We start from the raw sequence: 15,092 nt of genomic DNA, 5'->3' as shown, positions 1-15,092 counted from the left end.
TGTGGTCCATGACTACACTTTATAACTCTCATTAGAGGCTTAGCTCCCATTTTTTTTTTTTTTTTTTTTTTTGAGGAAGATTAGCCCTGAGCTAACTGCTGCCAATCCTCCTCTTTTTGCTAAGGAAGACTGGCCCTGAGCTAACATCCGTGCCCATCTTCCTCTACTTTATACGTGGGATGCCTACCACAGCATGGCTTGCCAAGCCCTGCCATGTCCTCACCCGGGATCCGAACCAGTGAACCCCAGGCTGCCAAAGTGGAATGTGCACACTTTACTGCTGCGCCACTGGGCTTGCTACTCTAACTCCCATTTTCTAATACACTCATGGCAAAACTAATTCCAATCTGGACAATCTTAAACAGGCTTCCTTCTGTCTCAATTTTATGTTGAAAAGTGATAATAGGGTGAAAACACTTGTGAAAGGAATATGTTAAACTGTGCCTATTTCTGGTGATTTGTATAAGAAAGAGAGCTATGATTTCCAACCTAACTAAAATACAGTATTTGTTATATTGAATATAAACCCTCAGTTGGTATAACTGTGTAGTAACTCATATATCAAATTTGCTTCAGTATTCCATTGTTATTGAACATCAGGTTGTTTCAAATACTTTTAATACAACTATAATTTTTATTTCTTGTTTTCCTTTTTTTAATTATTGAAAACAGGATATCTATACTTTATTTCTAATCTAAGTTTTGACAAAGCTAAAAATAAGCATCATTTTCAACTGATCCATTATGACTGAGCAGTAAAGAGGCTCAAAATAATTCAAGGCACATTGATTAATTAGCCAAGAGACTTTCTCAGCCTCTATCACTGCTACAGCTTCTTCCCGTCAGAATCTAGGTTATAAACGCCAGGCTCTTACAGCCTACCACAAACACTAACAGAGATGGATACTTGAGCTTTAAAATAACAAAGAATATTTATTACTAAAGAGAGGTGAAGAAAAACCTTAATCTTTCTGAATGTCTAGTGTTTTCAAAACACTCCCAACAATCAGGCAATTGAAGAACAAGAATGCTAAAAGTTAAAATAATCCAAGAATAAAGGACACATCTAACTCAATATTCTTCAGACATTTCAAACATGATAATTAAAAATCATTAGATAAATTCCCTTATTGCCTGGAAACCAACTCACTAAATTAGCTCTCCTCTGAAATTATCCAATTATAATCTGCTACATTCTACAAAGTTCAGTGAAGTGGACACCATGTTAAAGGTAAGTTAAAATGAGTTAGAGAATAATGACCCCTGAAAAAGGTTTACTGCTATTTACGATTTACTATTTACTATATATTTTCACATAAATTGTATTATTGGATTATGATTATTTTTGTATGTCACATTTGCTTTTATATTTCAAGTTTATTAAGCAGATTTTATATTTCAATTTCCCTTACGAGAAGCGTGTCCACTTGTAAGCTCCAGCTAGCCAGACTTCTTCTCTCTCCTCCTGCTCCTTGTACTTTTTCCTCCTCTTGTCTCATTGTCTGGGACATGGATTCCTTCCTAACCCAAGCCCCCTTATCTCTTCCCACGAGCCGGAGATCCAGGCCAGTCTCCTGCCTTTCCCCTCCTCAGAATCCAGAAATGGACTGAGGGCGGGGCCAGCTTGGCTGGGGACCGAGGAAGCAGAGCCATAGGAAGAAAGGCTCGAGTTGCTCCCCAGGCATCTCGCTCTTAGGGCTGCTCTCACTCGAGTAGAGATACTATCACATTTAGCACAAGCGTTAAGGGTAGTGCTATGTGGAGTGGGAAGCATATGAGGTAGCTCTTTTTCTGTGAATTGAGAGTGATCATCTTCAAGGTCCCTTTCAGCTGTGACCATCTACAACTTTCTGAGCCCACTGGCATCATAAGACCCATTATCCAATGAGTACCAAAATGTACTCTTCTCAGCCCCTCACATCCATGGTCCTAAAACTAGAAAGGTAACACATTCCTCTCTGCCAAAGTAGCCTTTGTGATCACCACCGCAAAGAGCAGGAGACTGATCTGTCTGCTCCCACTCGGGGCAGAGGCTCCCCCAGCCTTGCCTCACTTTAGGGACCAGCAGCCCCAAAGTCTGAGATCTGCTCCCTTCACCCACCCGTTCTAGAGGACAGGGTCCACACCTGCATCCCTCAAGTCCTGGGCATCCACCATTTAGACCCAGATCAAATGAAACCCCTGGAGAATGACCCCTGCCATCACATTCTATGCACTTAAGGCAGAATTAAGATGTAGCTTGACCAAAAGTACTCCAAAGTTTTGGAGATTTTTTTCACTGATTCATACAAGAAATATTTCTTGAGGAACTACTTTATGCAAGACCCAGAGGTGGGTCCCAGGATACAGTCATTAATACATGAGTTCCTCTTCACAGGGTCAATAGTGGGCCATGGTGGACAGTGAGGGGTGGCTTGAAAGTATTTTAGCCTTCACAGTCATTACTGGTACTCTCTGAAAACCGGCCCAAGTAAGCACACTGCCCAGACCATAGCGTGCTCTACTAGGCAAACACAGCCTCGAGAACAGCTCCTAGCTCCTCCCTTCTAACCAAAAGGCTGCCCTTCAGCCCTCTCCACTGCCAGCACTTGTATAATTCAGTCTTTACCCATAATTGCGATAAGTGCAAGGTGCTCTGAGCACGGTTTCCTCATTTTAAAAATAATAATATCAGGCCAGTCTGGTGGCGCAGCAGTTAAGTGCACACGTTCCACTTCTGCGGCCCGGGGTTTGCCGGTTCAGATCCTGGGTGCGGACATGGCACTGCTTGGCATGCCACGCTGTGGTAGGCGTCCCACATATAAAGCAGAGGAGGATGGGCATGGATGTTAGCTCAGGGCCAGTCTTCCTCAGCGAAAAGAGGAGGAGTGGCAGCAGTTAGTTCAAGGCCAATCATCCTCAAAAAAAAAAATAATAATAATAATATCTACCTCATAGGCTTGTTGTGAGGATTGAATGAATTGAAATTTTCAGACAGTGCTTGTCACATGTTAAGTGTTAGCTGTTATTATTATTGCTTTTAATTATTATTTATAATTTATGATTGTTTTAATATAGCACAGGACTTGGCCCATCCAGTGTGGTCAGGGATGGGACTTCCTTGAGGATGTGATATCTGAGCTGATCTCTGAAAGATAAGCATTACCCAGGTGAACGGCAGGATAGGGAGGGATGGTTAGGAGGCATCCTGGGCAGAGCCAACAGTCTATGCAAAGGTCCTAAGGCAGAAAGAAGGGCCTATTAGAGGCCAGAGGGAAGATCACATAGGCAATGTTAAGAATATTGGTCTTTATCCTAAAATGAGTGGGAGTCCACTAAAGGTTCTACAGCAAAAGATTTGCATGATGAGATTTGCATTTTAAAATGATCGCTCTGGCTGCAGTTTGGAGGTTACTGGAAAGGTGCCAGAGTTCCCAGAGAAACAAAAGGCAACATCCTATACCTTGGGCCCTTGTATAAGGGTAACCACCAGTTCATACAATCAACGTCTACCCAACATAAACACCTCTCCATCTTCCTGTCTGAGGGACGGCATCCACTTTCCCTCAGTAGGCATTACCCTAGCCAACTGCACCAAGTACTCTTCTCCTGGGCCTTGCACACGACAGGCCCTAACTCATCAGCTGGCTGAAATTGAATTCCCTGTTCAGATGGGCTCAATTGTCCCCTTCAGTGGTTGGTAAGGTCAGTGGTGGTGTCTAAGGAGAAACTTTAAGGTGGAGAGGAAAGACAGGGTATCAGGGTTCCCCCTTGCCCTGACCAGTCTTCTCACACCCATAGACTCGGTACTTTGATAGAGTGAACACCTGCCAATGTTCCTGCCTGGCCTCCCACATGGTCTGTTCATATCATGCACCTCCCACCACCGGGCCTTAGCTGATTGGTCTGAGTCTCGACCCCACCCAAGCTGAGCCAATCAGAGCCCTTCTCTGGGATTTGGAACTGGAACTACAGTCTCCTGATCAGTTGGGCTGCTCACTTGCAAGAAGAAAACAAAACAGGACATGATGGAGGAGGCTATTTTTATATTAATCCTATCTTTATTTAAAATTTTGCTATTCTGCTCATCATTAACTTTGAAATATTGCATTAAAATATTATTTATCTTGACCACTGAGTCTTTTGGTGTCCCCTTAAATTTTGCACCTAAGGTGAGTGCCTCACTCGCCTCACCCCAGTTTCAGCTCTGTTTCCTGCCATGCGGATTAGGAAGCCAAGAAAGTAATTCAGCAGGGAAAGAAACAGAGAAAAGAAGCAGGTATACAGAGAAAAAGTCAGAGGCCAGAGATGGAAAAAGAGGACATTCTGGATTTTTCCATGCATTCCTGCCCCTGGGGGTACATGAAACAACCTAGATCCTTATAACAAATTCCCTGGTTTATATAGGCTAACTCAACTAGGGGTTAAAAGATTCCCCAAAAATTCATTTAGGGTCCTACAAAGATTTTGTTTGAGGAAATCAGGGGGCTCTGCTGCTTTAAAAACACACATAGATAAACATATTCATTTATTATGTGTTTATCTGAAAACCTAACGACCATTTAAATTTTAAATATTGCTTCTATGGGAACATGTGACTCCAAGAACTCCTCAGAAAACGTAGGTTTCTTAACAAATGTACACATTTTTGTGACATTTAATGCTCTTTCCTCTAAATTTTTCAGAAGGCTAAGCTTCTGAAGACTCAGTTTTAACTGCCTTTGCACACAAATTCATTCTAAGAGAAGACAAATGCTATTTATGCCTGCAGCTTTGTGGTCAACCAATAAACAAATAAAAATATTGTTTTAGTGAACAGAGAATTTACTGACTTTTCTAAACATCATTTAAAGGCAAGAAATACATTTATAAAAATAATTAAGAAAACATATGTTAAAATTTTAAGTATCTTTTGATCAGCTTTTTAGCTCAGCTGAATGACCCTGGGAAGGAAAGGGGATTTTCCCCTGCAGTGTAACTACTGTAAAAGAACAAGGCACCGTACTTTCCAGTTAGTTTGGCTGTCGCACTTCTCAAAATATGTAATGTCTCCCAAAACTGCTAACACAAATTTCATTCCCTGTGGTTAAAAATACAACCAAATAAATCTAGCTTGCAAACACAAAAACAAACAACTATTTTACAACATGGAGCCACATTCACACATCAACTTGCTGTCCCATCCTGGGCTGCCCACTCTGGGCTAGTTATTTACCTTTTCCAAATCTCAATTTTTTCATTTTCTAAAAATACAGTTAATACTACCTTGTTACAGGGGTATATCATGAAAGAGAGGCATGGAGCAAACCTAGCTCAAAGACCAATACGTCATAGGGTCTCAGTAAGCATCCACGTATGTCTCCTTTTGTTATACACACAAATATGAATCACATAGTTCACATTTGTTCACATTTGTTCAGGTGACAGGGATGTACGTGAATTTTTACTTTTGTTTCACCTTTGGCTAATGTAGTTCATATGCCAAGTATTAACTTTGGGGTGTCTTTTTTTTTTTTTTTTTGCTGAGGAAGATTCATCCTGAGCTAACATCTGTCCCAATCTTCCTCTATTTTGTACGTGAGCCGCCACAGCATGGCCACTGATAAGCGATGTAGGTCCAGGCCCAGGAACCGAACCCCAGCCGCCAAAGCAGAGTGCACCAAACTTAACCACTAGGCCATAGGGCTGGCCTCAGTACTCACTTTTTTAATATCAAAAATATGTATGAATAGCAGTGATCTTCCCAAGACTGTCCTCAAGACCACACTGCAGCTTGAGATGACTCAGGCCCCCACTCCAAGCTCTCCAGAGGAAGGTAGCACTCTCCTTGGGAAACGCAGCAAGTATTTCTCAGAACCACAGCAACTGTTTCACATAATCAAATATTCACTGGCCTCACCCTTAGGAAATGTTTGTTAGTAGAATCTCCTCTTTTACTGATGAGTTTCTTTTCAAATATAATCTGCTTGGTACATAGGATTGATGGGGTTTAACCTTTCCAGCTTTTATTTTCATTAAAATGTTTCAAGGTTGCCAGAGCTTCACTTAGAGTCTTTAAAGTGAATATTTAAAATATAATATTTCCAGAGGAAAAAAATCTTATTAAACCATAATAGTATGAAAAGAAAAAGAAAAAGAAAAGGCAGTGTTGTATAAGTCTGACTCAATTATATGCAAAGAAAGAAAGACCAGGCAGACTAATCTAGATTAATATGATCCAAAAAAAATAAGGTACTAAAAGTTGTTACATTAGTTATTGGATGCACACCAATTCTACTAATATATAAGAAATGGCTTATTTTTCCTACTATCACATATTTGTTTAATAATGGTTTAGTATTACACTCTTTTTAAAAATACTTAATGAGGGGCTGGCCCAGTGGTGGAGTGGTTAAGTTCATGCGCTCCACTTTGGTGGCCTGAGGTTTTCAAGTTTGGATCCCAGGCATGGACCTACCACTTATGAAGCCATGCTGTGGCAGCATCTCACAAACAAAATAGAGGAAGACGTTAGTTCAGCCACAGTAAAAAAATAAATATCTGATGATTTTTTAAAATGTTAATTATTCTTGATCTCAGCAATTTATAGTAATTGAAAGGAAGTAGGAGCAGACTTTAAGCAGACAGAAGTAAAATGCAAGAGATATAGAAGTGGTACACAGGAAGAAACTCTAAATATTAAAAAAAATATATGAATTGTAGGTATAGGTCTTGACCATGAAAGACTAATAACATTTGATGATTCTTCAATATACTCAAGGGTTTGTGGATCCCAATCGACAAATTACATCAAAATAATACGTCTTGAAACGAAACGTTGCTTGTAAGCATAAAAGAATTAGGACACATGCAATGGTCCCAATCATTGTTTTATTTATGTATTACATATGGTGAAAATTTATCTCGAATTCTGATTATTTCATTAATTAGTATATTCTTAGCGCCAGTAAATTAGTCTATTTTTTAAACCAGTACATCATCATGTGGTGTCTAGGAAATGATATTAGATATTCCTTTAGTCTGAAGAGCAAACATTGAAGGGTCCCACTGGCATACTGTCCCGTATGGAATATCCATTCCTGAGATTAACAAGGTTGCTTGTTGCTTCAGAGAATGAAAACATCTAAGCTCTCCCTCCAAATGAAAAAGAAGTGAGATGACTTAACTCTTATTGGAAAGGTCCGATGTGAGATCAAAAGCACAATTTATCACCTGAATAAAAATTTAGGCCAAAAGAACAAAATTGTCCTATTCTTACAAAATCCTATGACCCTTTTAATACATAAAAGACTTAATCATTCAGAACATACTCCTGAGATAGTAACCTTAAAGCCTTTCTATTAAACAATTGCTATTATAAGTTTTAATTCAAAATAATCTGAAATAATAACCACTTCACCTACTATTATCACAGCCCAAATGCTTTCTTTGACTGCTATTATACTAAGAAGCACTTTACATGCATGATCTCATTTAATCCTCACAATAACCTGATATGGGACATATTATTGTTCTCATTTAATGATAAGGAACATGGGGGTCAGCAATTCACCAAAAGTCCCAGGACCAGCAATTGGTACCGTCAGGGACCAAAACCTAGTCTGTTTGACTCCAAAGCTTATATTCTTAATTATGCTGCTCTAATCTCAAATTTTATTAAAAAAATCATAAAACTGCTGCTTTCAAAAACATATCAAGAATAAAAATAAACAGATTATATGAAAATTGTAGAAGAAATACAGTCAGTGAGTTTTTCTTCACATCGTAAGACAAATATGTAAATAACTAGATACTCAGTATTTCTTATAATCCTATAAGAAAGGGGAAAAAAACCAAGAGGCAAAAGGTTAAACATCTTTTTTGCAGATGGATCTCACCAAAGGTCGCCAGGACACATAGACAATCAGTGTAAGTTGGCCCAACACAATAATTCCAGATAAACAGATACTTACAATAGGGAGAGATCAAACTCTTTTTAAATTACGGAGCACACTGACTCATCAATTGTTTTGAATAAGGTGATATGAAACCACATCTCCAAGGTCTTCTTTACTATCCTATTTCACATTTTACATATTTGAAAGCATCTAGTATAGTGCTTATGATGCTCAATAAACATTAGCTTGACTCTCCTCCCCATCTCCTGGATGGAAATATAGAGGACACACTTATCAAAGGTGTAGCTAAGAGCATAGCTGGGAGAGAAACTGAACATGTTGGATGACAAGTCAGTCTCAGGTAGAATCTGACAAGATGGGGCTAACATGGCTCAAGAAATGTTTCTGTATTTCATTTTTTAAATATTATCAAAATGGAGGAAGTGTAATTTAATAGTCACGTGAGATTTTAAAAAAAACTAGGAATTTGTATGACTATGAATAGTTGTCAAAACTATTAACCTTGAGACAGAAGACCATTAATATTCTTAATATACAAAGTATTTACACATCAATAAGGATGAATATCTCCATAGGAAATAATGGAAAAAGCGCATAAACAGGCAAATTACCATAGTAGAAATATAAAGGAATAAACATATGAAAATGTTCACTCTGTTTAGCAATAAAAATGCAAATAAATCAACAACAAGATTCCATTTCCTCCCAATCACATTGGCAAAGAATGATGACGGCCAATGAGAGCAAGGAAACTAACATTCTTATATATGCAGGCAGGTGTTTAAACTGGCACAGTCATTCCAGAGGGTAATTTGAAAATATGTATCAAAGGCCTTAAATGGGCAAATCCTTTGATCTAGAAATTCCACATCTAAAAATTCACCCTATGGAAATAATCAAATTAGTGTGCAAAGGGAGTTCATGGAATGTTGTTTATATGAGCAAAAAATAGAAGAAATCTGCATGTTAGGGAACGAGTTAAATAGTGGACAGTCATGCGCCACATAATGACGTTTTGGTCAATGATGGACTGAATACGACTACGGTCCCATAAGATCAGTACCATGTAGCCTAGGTGTGTAGGAGGCTTTACCATCTAGGCTTAAGCAGTAACTTAAAATGATGATGTAGATATATACTTATTAACATGAAAAAATACCTATATGTTTTAAGAGAAAAACAAGTAATAAATCAATATATATTGTATTATATAAATCCCCTTCTGTAAGAATATATATTTTAGATATTAATAATGATTATTGCCATGTGAAAGTTTTTTTCAAATTTTGGTTATCTGTATTTTCTTGCGTATCTGTATTCTCTTTCCTGGGAAAAGAAAAACAAACTGACAGATTCTCAGGTGACATTATGAGAAGTGTGGGGACATGCTGGTCCTCTTCCATCTGCACAGGTCATCACACGTGTGGCGGTGCAGTCACGTCTCAATGTTGTGTTAAAGGGAAGGGATCGTGATGATGAAGACAACAGGACAACTTTTATTAAGCACTTAATAAGTGTCCAGCACAGGAACTGCTTTCCCTACCTAACTGAATCCATCAGACACTTTACTATTCACTTTTACAGGTCAAGGTACTAAGACATAAAGAGATCAGGTAATTTGTTGAAAGCCACACAATTGGGAAGAGGTGAAACCAGGCTTCCAACCCAGCAGACTGGCTCCCGAGTCCACCCTTTCAGCACACCTAACACTAACAAAGGGAACATATTCCAGGAGGCAGTCACACCCAGAAATGCTGAAGAGATCAGAACAACTAGCCACAGGCACTTAGTACCAGGGCCAGAGAGCTAAGGCAACATCAACTTTGACTCAAAACGAAGAAAGTTTCCAGTGATTTAAGATGCCCAAAGACTGAGTAAGTTACTATGCAAGGTACTATCTCTAACACTGGAAGTCAAAAAAGGGACTAGAACACATTCAAGGTTGTTCTGAAGGGAATTCAAATGGCCCTAGGCCTGTCTGACCCGTGGAAGCTACAGCAGGGGATCAAGATCTGCAACCACCACTGGCTGGTGTCTCCCAAGGAGGTCCCTCTTATGGATGGGCTGAACTGTGTCTCCCCAAGCACCCATGTTCAAGTCATAACCTCCAGTCCCGTAGAATGTGACTGTTTGGAGATAGGGCCATTAAAGAGATAATTAAGGTAAAATGAGGTTATATGGGTGAGCCCTAATCCAATATGACTGGTGTCCTAAAGGAAGAGGAGATTATGACACATGCAGACACAGAGGAAATGCCATGTGAGGACACAGCAAGAATGCGGCCATCTTCAAGCCAAGGAGAGAGGCCTCGGAAGAAACCAACCCTGCCTACATCTTGATCTCAGACTTGTAGCCTCCAGAACTATGAAAAAATAAATTTCTACTGTTTAAGCCACCCACTCTGTGAGAGCTCGCTGTGGCAACCCTAGCAAACCAACAAACACAGCCCCCAAGGGTGGGCACAGCCCACATAAGAGCATGTCCTTGCCCAAGCTGCCCTCTTGCCATCGCTCTGCCCTATGGTTGAAATCAGCCTTCTCCAGCCACTGCTGATGTGGCCTGCCAGTCTCTTCCAAGCTGCTGCTGCTCACAGGCTGTGCAAGGCCCACAGACTACCCTACCCTTAGGTCTAGGACAGCTTGTGCTCTGCTCAAAGCTGGTTCACCGGTGACTCTGAGAAAGGCCAGCCCCGGAGGACCCTTGGGACCTAAGACAGCTGGCTCTCTACCAATGCTCCTTTGGAGTACCTGGCTCCTGGCTTTCACTTTTCCAATCAGTGCTCACCTTTCTCCAGGTGCTAAAACCCACCACTCTGAGAAGTGGCTTGGACTCCTAGGCACACAGTTTGTCTCTTCTACCAGATCCCTCTCCATCCCAGGTTGCATAAGTACTGTGGGGACCCAAGCAGAGAGGGATGAGGGTCCAGAGTGTGGAAGCACAGCCTGGTCATGTGCCTGAAGCACCTGCCGCCTCCCCAAACTCTACCTCTGACGTAAAGCTATGTGCACCTGTGAGCCTTCCACATAACTTTAGCTGATTATTTTACTCAGTGACCTTCTACCAAGCTGTCTCCCATGGGTAACCCCACCAGTCTTTCACATATGACTGCAAATGTTAGCACCCTTTCCAAGGCAGTCCTGCTGCCAGATCTATCCACACAGGGGATGCAGAGACCCAGCTCCAGCCAAGATAGTCGGGTAGATGGCAGTCAAATGAATGCAGGCAAAAGCTTTTAGCCATCCGATCTTCTCACTGCTCTGCTTAACAGTGTCGTGATAAAGTCAAATTCCTTAAAATGGTACCCCTGCCAACACTTCCAGTCTTGTGTCTTGCCACTTTACTTCTTGTTTTCTGGTCACAGTCATATAGATCTAATCATTCATGGTCAAGTGTTCTCTCCCTTTAGGGCACTAGTACCTGCCATCTTCTCTCCCCAGAACTTTCTACTCTTCCTGTTTGCCTGGTTAGCTACTATCCATCCTATTAGTCTCAGATGCCACCTCCTCTGGGAAGCCTTCCCTGAACTCGCCAGGTCTGAGTTAATTACTCTCCCACATGCTCCAATATCACATAAACATCCACACTCACAGCATAATCAGCACTGTATATAATTACTTGTTTGGGGAAAGGGGAAGCAGAATCTATTGCTTCAGCCTCATTTCTACCTATAACCCAACCCCCAGACAGTAAGCTCTTTAAGTGGGGTGACCATTCATCTCAGGATAGTCAGTTTTGCCTGTTGTCTCAGTGTAATTACTAATTGCACCCCCATTTGTCCTCTTTTGTTTCCCAGATTGGATGATCAATTATTTGGTCATCCTGTCTATACAGACAGGACCCAGATCTATCTTGCTCACTGTGTTGAACCCCCTGGGACTACCATTATTCTCACAAAACCTCCAAAAGCTGAAAAAGTAAAAGCACAATGTATTTCCACTTTAGGATGAAGAGCATGAGATCTTAATGATGGACTATTTGCATATAATTGAATCATAATTCAGTTTATATTATGAAATTCATGCCCTAAAGGAATGAAACGCTGCACTGAATACCAAAAATTTTACTAGTAAGAACAAGGATGAAGTGTCTAGTCACCCTCATGAATATAGCTGGAGACCTCGGGAACCAAACTGAAATATAATGTTTAAGTCAGTTCTTCCAGTCACATTAGCACATCCCTGAAAAGCTCTTATTTAATTTAATTTTTAGCTCCATCACTCCTCTAAGAATAGAAACATAAAATGCTTGGCTCAGTTACACAGTCTTGTCAAAATAACCTAACCTGCAATTATAACATCCTAAGGCGCTTTTAAAAATGTTGCCACGAAAACTTTTTTATTGAAGAATTTCTTATAGCTCTCAAACCACTGCAAATCAAATCAGCCATCTGCATCTTTATAGATGGCACAATGTATATCTTGAGTGTTTTGCTAGTATGCAAACTGTTTGTATAATAAATAACACTGTATGGCAAAAAATTAACGTGCTACGTTTATCTAATTATTTTATTTCATTAGCAAACTCTGTATAAAAAAATGTTCTTAATCAGACAGTAAATGAACATTCTCCTCTGATTAATGATTGCCTTGTCACAAATAGAAAATATACAGTTTACACGTTCCCAACCTATGATCTAGATGTAATCCAAATTCCATTTTCAAATAGAGAAACAGTCTTACTGTTGAATTTTAAAATACGGACTCTTCATTCATTCAAATACTTGCTAAAGCCTTAATATATTTGCAGTAATCACTGAACAAGATGTGATGACAGACATAAAAGGACTAAAAATAGTCTCTGCCCTTCAAATAGCTTATAATCTACAAAGTAAGGCAAAACATCTGCATTTGTGTTACCCTAATAGTACAAGACATTCTGTATTTTCTTCCATTGAGAGATGTACAATTTTTTCTCATTTTAAAATTTCTAAAATTGAGGTTGTACCTTAAATCAATATATTCATTAATATGCTACTATTTCTTTTTCCCCTAAAAAGCTGTTGTGTGTCTTAAATCTGCAAGAAGCATTAGAAGTGGGGGAGCACTATAGTTCAAGTGCCTAAATAAGGAAGGTAGGAGTACACGTACTATTACATTTACTTCTTACAATGATCTAGCATTGTAGGAATTAAATGGGTTCATGTTTCAGAAGAAAAAGCAGAGGCTCAGCAAGCTGAAATGATTGAGATTTTAAAAAAACTGGTAATTGGAGAAGCTGAGCCTCAGATCCAGCTATGCTACATCCAGCTGCACCACATCTCCCAGCAAAGGAGAGATGGATGTTGGTTACAATGGTGGAGAAAGGTTAAATGGAGGAACACTGAAGGATGCAGAGAGAAAGGATAAGGCTTTTCAGATCAAAAGGACAACACGCTGAAAGAGGTGGAGGCTTTCAACTTCTTTTTTTACAAAATTTTATTGTGTAAAATACAAACGCTGTACCAGCTGGAGAAGCAGGACAGACACGTGTTCAATCTGCCATCTTTAACAGGAAGTCCTTTTGGTGAGCTCCAGTTTTACACTCATTTTGCTGATTAGGAAACTGAGGTTTACAGAAATTAACTACCTTCATGAAGGTCACACAACCAGCATGGAAGCTAGGGTGAAAACCTAGGCAGCCTACCTCCAGAACCCACCCTTTTTATCCGGTAAGTTATCCTGTATCTCCAGCTAGTACAAGTTTCTCCTTTTACAAAAGCATAACTGAGAAGCCTCCACATCTTTGAGTGTGTTGTACTTCTCATCTGGAAAGCCTGTGATAAACACGCTAATTCTCTCAGTTAAAATATTTGGTTTTCCATGAAAACACAGGTCTGACCAGGCTGAATAACAAAGAATTTACTTTAACTAACTATTCACTAACCATCTTCTCACTCACTCATTCAACATTTAAGTAGCATTTACCATACGACAGGAATGCATATAAAGGAGTAAGATTAAAATGACTTTGTAAAGCAAAATGTCTGGGTTTTTTTTAACATGACAAGTGGTAAAAGCTATCACTTCTTAAAGCATAATTTTCTCCTAAAAAAAAAAAGAGGTAAGGTAGAAGAAAGGACGTGGGCATGAGGTTAAGTTCCTTCAGTTGGGTTGGGTTACACATTAACTGACATCTTAACTGCGAATTATAGGGGCAGGGACCATGTCCCACTCTTCTCTGTGTTAGAAGGAGCTTTGTTCCTACAAGACTTGCTAATAAGTGAATTGTTCATAAATTGTTCTCGTTTAGGGAGTTCATGGGCTTTCACCACAAATGCAGAAGTCCCAGATACCTCCAAAAACACTTTTCTCTGTCACTGAAAAGGCATTCCAAGTCTCTTACAGAAAACATACATAATCCTGACAACTTCAAGATAGCAAAACTAAAAAGAAATCTAGATTTCATTTTCACTGAACAATTAACATCACTTTAAAACTTTGACAAACAACCTGTGGCTAAGAGTTTTCAATTTTAAGAAATATTACATTGTCCCACTTTATACATGAGGAGGTTCAGGACAAACTACCCCGAAATACGGCACTTGGGCGTACTGAGTATTTCCAACTGAAGGGATCTGAGAAACAGCAGGCGCAGGAAGGGCTTTCCGACCTTCTCCTGAAGCAGGTGATAAAACCCTCCTGTGAGAGGTACTCTTCACATCCCGGGAGGAAAGGGACCACCCTATCACCAAGAGCCAGGGGGAACCTGAGTGAACAGGCCATGCTGTTCCCCTGGTCTACTGTACTTATTTCATACCACTTTTTATCCTATCACATTTTTCCAAGACTTTCACTTTTCATCAAAACTAGCATAAAAACACTCAGGTTTAACCACTTCTTCATTTCCTTCGGAAGACTCCCATGTCAGTAAAACTTACATTAAATAAATTTGTATGCTTTTCTCTTGTTAATGTGTCTTTTATTACAGGGGTCCCAGCTGAGAACTTAGAAGGGTAGAGGAAAAACGTATTTTTCCTCCCCTAGATACAGACTAACAAAGCAAGATGAGACACTTGAAAATACAAAGAGTACTTGAAATACTAAAGTCATAACTTTACAGTGATCAAAGAGAACAGAGAATATTGATTTAAACAACAATTTTTAAAGTCAATATATTTAATTCCAATAGTGGGTGACAAACCATGTACATACTTAGTTTCTTTCCCTTAGTTTTAACTAATACTACTAAATACCTCTGAGAAATGTTAAAATTTAGGGGAAAATAAAGATAGGAAGG

The 15,092-nt window shown here is 39.6% G+C and overlaps 1 protein-coding gene across 9 annotated transcripts in view; it reads right to left on the bottom strand.

Moving 5' to 3' along the window:
* The window catches only part of KLHL32 (kelch like family member 32), a 196,570-nt gene that overhangs the window by 155,973 nt on the left and 25,505 nt on the right, over nt 1–15,092 (bottom strand). The window lies entirely within an intron of this gene.

Source organism: Equus przewalskii, chromosome 9 (genome assembly GCF_037783145.1).
Source record: "Equus przewalskii isolate Varuska chromosome 9, EquPr2, whole genome shotgun sequence".
NCBI lineage: Eukaryota > Metazoa > Chordata > Mammalia > Perissodactyla > Equidae > Equus > Equus przewalskii.
This window is presented reverse-complemented; position numbering and strand designations above follow the sequence as displayed.